This window comes from Triticum dicoccoides, chromosome 5A (assembly GCF_002162155.2).
Source record: "Triticum dicoccoides isolate Atlit2015 ecotype Zavitan chromosome 5A, WEW_v2.0, whole genome shotgun sequence".
NCBI classification, from domain to species: Eukaryota; Viridiplantae; Streptophyta; class Magnoliopsida; order Poales; family Poaceae; genus Triticum; species Triticum dicoccoides.
In genome coordinates, this window is record NC_041388.1 from 637,253,250 (window position 1) to 637,259,816 (window position 6,567).

Genomic DNA, 6,567 nt, shown 5'->3' on the forward strand with positions numbered 1-6,567 from the left:
GGAGTCGACGTCATCGCCTCCCTCTCCTTCACCGTCGGACTCCCACTCGCCTTGATCGTCCCCGCTCTCACCTCCGCTCGCCTCCCCTTCCTCAGTTGGCCCCTGTGCCCTGTTGGGCGTCGAGTACATCTCAGTAGTCGCCTGAAAAACAACAGACAAGACAAAGGTTAATCGACCAACTCAAAGAAGACCAATGAAGAAAAACAAGATCTCGGTCAGGAGCATAAAGACATACCTGGTCCACGTCATACGAGTTGTCGAGTGGAATTACCCTCCTGGCTCCTCGGGGGTTGTCCTTGTTTCCTGTGATGCTCGACAACCACCCCTCCAGCATCTCATCAGTGACCTCCTCCGGGTGGACCCGAGTGGTGTCGTCGAGACCCGAGTACAGCCACATCGGGTGGTCACGAGCCTGGAGCGGTTGGATACGCCTCCGGAGGAAGACCTCCAGCAAATCCATACCCGTCACGCCCTCACGGACAAGCTCAACCACTCGACCGGCCAGCACTTTGACTTGGGCCCTTTCCTCCGGCGCCACTTTCAGAGAAGCAGGTTTTTCAGCTCGGTTGAGTGAGAAAGGGGGGAGACCAGTCGACTTTCCTGGGGTCGCCTAGTCTTGATAGTAGAACCAGGTCGCCTGCCAACCACGGACCGACTCCGGGAAAGTGATAGATGGAAAACAACTCTTTCCCCTCGTCTGGATCGCCAGGCCCCCGCACAGCTGGATCACCTGCGTCCTTTCATCACTCGACTTGGCCTTCTTGACCGATTGAGAATGGCAGGTAAATATGTGCTTGAAGAGACCCCAATGGGGGCGGCAACCCAAGAAACCCTCACACATGGAAATGAAAGCAGCGAGGTATACGATGGAGTTGGGAGTGAAGTAGTGAAGCTGCGCTCCGAAGAAGTTCAGGAAGCTCCGAAAAAAAGAATGGGGCGGCAGAGAAAACCCGCGGTCGACATGGGTAGCTAGGAGCACGCACTCACCGTCGCGGGGCTGAGGTTCGATCTCTCTCCCCGGGAGACGCGCGGCTTCGTGGGGAATGACCCCCCCCCCTCGACCATGTCGTCGAGATCTTCTTGCCGGATCATCGACGGCATCCAATTGCCTTGGATCCAGCCTCGGGGCAGAGCAGACCTTGAGGAGGATCCGCCCCGAGCGGACCTCTTCCCTTTCCCCTGCGCCGCCGCCTTCTTCGCGCGCTCCAGGGCAGATGTCTTGTCCTTCACCATCGTCGCCGGCAAATCTTGCACGGACCCGCGGCGCTAGGGTGAAAACGGAGGTGGCGGAGGAACTCGCGAAGGGAGAGAGGAAGAAGGAAGCGCACTGTTTGGGAACCCCGAGCCGGCAACTTATAAGGGGCCGCTTCCGAGTGGCTGACTGGTAGGCCCAGGCTATCCAGTTAAATCCCGCAGCAGACGCGCGCGCAGTACGTGGCGAAAAAGGCGACGCGAGGATCGAGGAGCTTCCACTTTATTGCTTCCGATTACTGCGGCCGCTCCCGTGCCGCGCGCTTCCCGAAATCTGAATCCCGCGACACCCGCGGGCCGCAGAACAACTTGTTAAAACAGAAGACCCCACTCTCGCCGACACTCGGTATGTCACACATAAAGAAATTCACTCGACGAAAGGCCTGGAATGGATCAAGGCGACTGAAAGAGGTTGATGACGTCATCCGTGACGGTTCGCCCAAAACGAGGCGCTCACGTAGCCCAAAGAACCAGTCGGAAAGATCTCCAACTCTTTCCTCACTCTAACCTCGATCCATTCGGGGGCTAATGATGAAGCTATGTACCTAGGGTAGGGGCACGGACCTGTCCAAGGAGCCCTACCCAAGGACACCCCTGGAAGAAGTCACCTTTCAATCAACTTGAAGGTATCCCACTCGACGGGTTCAAGACATTCGACCAAGAAGCTGTCACTCGACCATGAAGCCAACCACTCGACTGCCAGGAGACCTAAAGTCACTCCGCAGGCAAACGGTCGACTATTAAGTAGTCTTTACGGTCATTATCACACTTTATTAGGGGCGTTACCAGTAACGCCCAACCCTAAATGTACCTTAAACCCTGCATCACTGAGGGCAGGAGAGGGCCGGCGAACTCTATATAAGCCAACCCCCTCCTCAGTATGAAGGGTTCGCACCTCTGTTATTCACACGCCAGTAATCCAACCGACTGCCTCCGGGCACCGAGATGTAGGGCTGTTACTTCCTCCGCGAAGGGCCTGAACTCGTACATCTTGGTGTGTTTACAACTTCCCAATAGCTGAGATATAGCCTCTCCATACATACCCCCCTACATCACTGTCAGAGTTAGAACCACGACACCGGAACCCCCCAGGGAGAAGTAATGGGCCATATGGGCCTTAGTGGAGAGAGAGAGGGGCTGCCAGAGGTGGGCCGCGCGCCTCCCCCCTCCCTGGTCCGAATTGTATTAGGAGAGGGGGGGCGGCGCCCCCCTTTCCCTCTCCCTCCCCACTTCTTTCCCCCTCCTAGTAGGAGTCCTACTCCTACTAGGAGGAGGACTCCTCCTTGGCGCACCTATAGGACCGGCCGGCCTCCTCCCCTTGCTCCTTTATATACGGGGGCAGGGGGCACCCCTACACACACAAGTTGATCCACGTGATCATATTCTTAGCCGTGTGCGGTGCCCCCTTCCACCATAATCCTCGATAATATTGTAGCGATGCTTAGGCGAAGCCCTGCGACGGTAGTACATCAACATCGTCACCACGCCGTCATGCTGACGGAACTCTTCCCCGACACTTTGCTGGATCGGAGTCCGGGGATCGTCATCGAGCTGAACGTGTGCTAGAACTCGAAGGTGCCGTAGTTTCGGTGCTTGATCGGTCAGGCCGTGGAGGCGTACGACTACATCAACCAAACGCTTCCGTTGCGATCTACAAGGGTACATAGATCACACTCTCCCCCTCTCGTTGCTATGCATCACCATGATCTTGCGTGTGCGTAGGAAATTTTTTGAAATTACTACGTTCCCCAACAGCTTGCCCCTAGGCGCCCACTCCTCTCCATCGCCGTCGGCGTCGGTAGAGCAGTCCGGAGGAGGGGTTTTCCCCTTCTTGGACCCTTCGGCCTCCCCAGTTGGGGTGGACTTCCTTTTCTTCCCTTCCCCCGCTGGAGGGGGAGGGGTCTCTTGTTCCTCCTCCTCGTCTTCGCGGGAGGAGTGCGTCTTGGATTCGTCGGATGATGAATCCGACACCTCCGAGCGTCGGGCACTCTTTCGAGTCCCTGTGGCCTTCTTCTTGACCTTCTTCTCCGGCACCACATAGGGTGCCGGAACCAGCAGCTTCGCCAAGCGAGCATCCGCTGGGCCTTCGGGCAAAGGAGCCGGACAGTTGATCTGTCCGGAGGTCACCTGCCAATCCTGTCAAAGGTAGGGGAGTTTAGATCCCGCATGGAGTCAAACTATGAAAAACTGATACCCTGTAAAAGGAAAAAACAGCTGAGTGTGACGCTGCGCACTGAATCCGCGATCCTCAGTAGCGGATGCGGGAGCCTCGGCGCCCTTGAAAAGCACCTTCCAGGCATCTTCGTACGTCGTGTCGAAGAGCCTGCGAGTTTGGTGCCGCGCCGGGTTGAACTCCCACAGGTTGAAAGCCCGTTGTTGGCACGGGAGGATCAAAGCGGATGAGCATAATCTGGACTACGTTGACAAGTTTGAGCTTCTTGTCCACCAGGGTTTTGACGCATGTTTGGAGTCCGGTTAGCTCTCCTTTTTTACCCCACGACAGGCCCGTCTCTTTCCAGGACGTGAGCCACGTTGGGGGTCCAGACCGGAACTCGGGGGGTGCGACCCATTCGGCGTCGCGCGGCTCGGTGATGTAAAACCACCCCGATTGCCACCCCTTCAGGGTCTCCACAAAGGAGCCCTCGAGCCAGAGGACGTTGGCCATCTTGCCCACCATGGCGCCTTCGCACTTCGCCTGGCTGCCGCGCACCACCTTCGGCTTGACGTTGAAAGTCTTGAGCCAGAGCCCGAAATGGGGGCGGATGCGGAGGAAGGCCTCGCACACGACAATAAACGTCGAGATGTTGAGGACGAAGTTCGGGGCCAGATCGTGGAAATCCAGGCCGTAGTAGAACATGAGCCCCCGGACAAATGGGTGGAGAGGGAAGCCCAGTCCGCGGAGGAAATGGGGGAGGAACACCACCCTCTCATGGGGCCTAGGGGTGGGGATGAGCTGCCCCTTTTCAGGGAGCCGGTACGCGATGTCGTTAGACAGGTATCCGGCCTTCCTTGGCTTTTTGATATGTCCCTCCGTGACGGAGGAGACCATCCACTTGCCTCCCGCTCCGGACATGGCTGGAGAAGGTTGAGGTTGGGAGTGCGGACTTGGGCGCTGGAGCTCGAGTGCGCAAGAATGGATAGGCGAAGGAGGAAGAATGCGTAGGTGAAAAGGTGGATCTTTATCCCCTTATATGGGTGGACGCAGCTACATGTCCCCACCAGCCTGATAAAACTCGCTTATCTCCAAGCGTCGTAATCGATGGCGCGGTTGGGTTACCCACGCCCGTATTGATGAGAATCCCGGAATAAGGGGACATGATCTCTGCTTTAACAAGACGTGCCAAGGAAACCGCCTCGCATAACGCGCTGAGATGGGACAGTAAAACGGTTCGAATGAAAGCTTGGCCGTGGTGTGATGTCACACTACGGAATACGTCAGCAGATTAGATTTGTGTAAATATTATTCTCTCTATGGCAATATGTGGAAACTTATTTTTTAGAGCCGGACACTATCTTTGTGTTCAAAATCTTCTATGAAGTACTTGGAGGAGGAACCCGCCTTGCAATGCCGAAGACAATATGTGCGCCAGACTCGTCGTCATTGAAGCCTGGTTCAGGGGCTATTGAGGGAGTCCTGGATTAGGGGGTGTCCGGATGGCCGGACTATACCTTCAGCCGGACTCCTGGATTATGAAGATACAAGATTGAAGACTTCGTCCCGTGTCCAGAAGGGACTTTCCTTGGTGTGGAAGGCAAGCTTGGCGATACGGATATGCAGATCTCCTACCATTGTAACCGACTCTATGTAACCCTAACCCTACCCGGTGTCTATATAAACCGGAGGGTTTTAGTCCGTAGGACAACATACACATCAACAATCATACCATAGGCTAGCTTCTAGGGTTTAGCCTCCTCGATCTCGTGGTAGATCTACTCTTGTACTACCCATATCATCAATATTAATTAAGCAGGACGTAGGGTTTTACCTCCATCGAGAGGGCCCGAACCTGGGTAAAACTTCGTGTCCCTTGTCTCCTGTTACCATCCGGCCTAGACGCATAGTTCGGGACCCCCTACCCGAGATCCGCCGGTTTTGACACCGACATATTCTTGCAAAAAAGTAAAGATATGGTGTTTGATAACATAGTAGGTCGAGCAAAGTGTAGAGGGAGCAATGAAGCACCATGGTGTCGGTTATGAGCATCTTGCTAATGTGTGAGTACAATACAGTATTCATGTGTGGACTGACAAAGCGTAACCCTAAATACCCCTAGTGCCTATATAAGTCAGAGGGTTTAGTCCGTAGAGGGACATTCATACATTCATCATCATACCTCTAGGGTTTAGACCACAACTCACGATCTCGTGGTAGATCACCTCTGTACTTTGATACTCTCATAATATAAGCAAGAGTAGGACATAGAGTTTTACCTCCATAGAGAGGGCCCGAACCTGGGTAAACGATTGTGTGTTCTTCCTCTTGCTACCCATCTATCCGGACTAACAGCTTGGCCCCCCTACCTGAGATCTTCCGGTTTTGACATTGACATTGATGCCTCAGACTAACATAATCCTCTATAATCTATCCCTCTGGTGATTGCCATAACCACCATCATGACACTTCGATTTCACATTCACTAAGTTTTGAAGATCTGAAACATCTACCATGTAAATGAGCTAATTGAAGTGGCAACATCTCAGACCCAGCAACTTTTGTGCTGGAACATGAAGACTGAAGAAGAGCACTTGGGAGGAGCGTTCCTATAAAACCCTCGGTTACAATATTGCACTAAATCATCATTGCCACTAGCAACTGTGAGCATAATAGCATCTAGTGTCAGTATCAGCAACTGAATTAATTAGCTACTGACTAGACGAATGGGCGAATTAGGCAAGCTAATTCTTCAGAAAGCCTCCAAATCAAGATCAAACTCAAACTCATCCTTGCCGTTTGATTCTCCGGAGAGCCAGAGCTGCTTCCTGATCACAAAGCAGTTCCTTGTCATCTGGAGTTGCAGCATTGAGCGCTACCGGTCTGTAGCTTGCTCCACAGGCAGATCATGTGCTGCGGGGACTGGTAATGCGCGGTGTAGTAGAATGCGGACTGGTAGGAACTTGAAGTCGCACGAGTGCTCCACCGGCTTGCGAGTCCTGCTGAACTTGTGAACCCTCATGCCCATGCTCACATCGTCAGGCTTGCTATCTACTCTCTCCACTAGGACCAAAATGCACTTGGTTAGGGTCTGCCCTGAAGTTGCTTTGTCTTTAGCTTTTGATGATTGTAATGATCTTGTGATTGAGTAATACAAGTTTTCA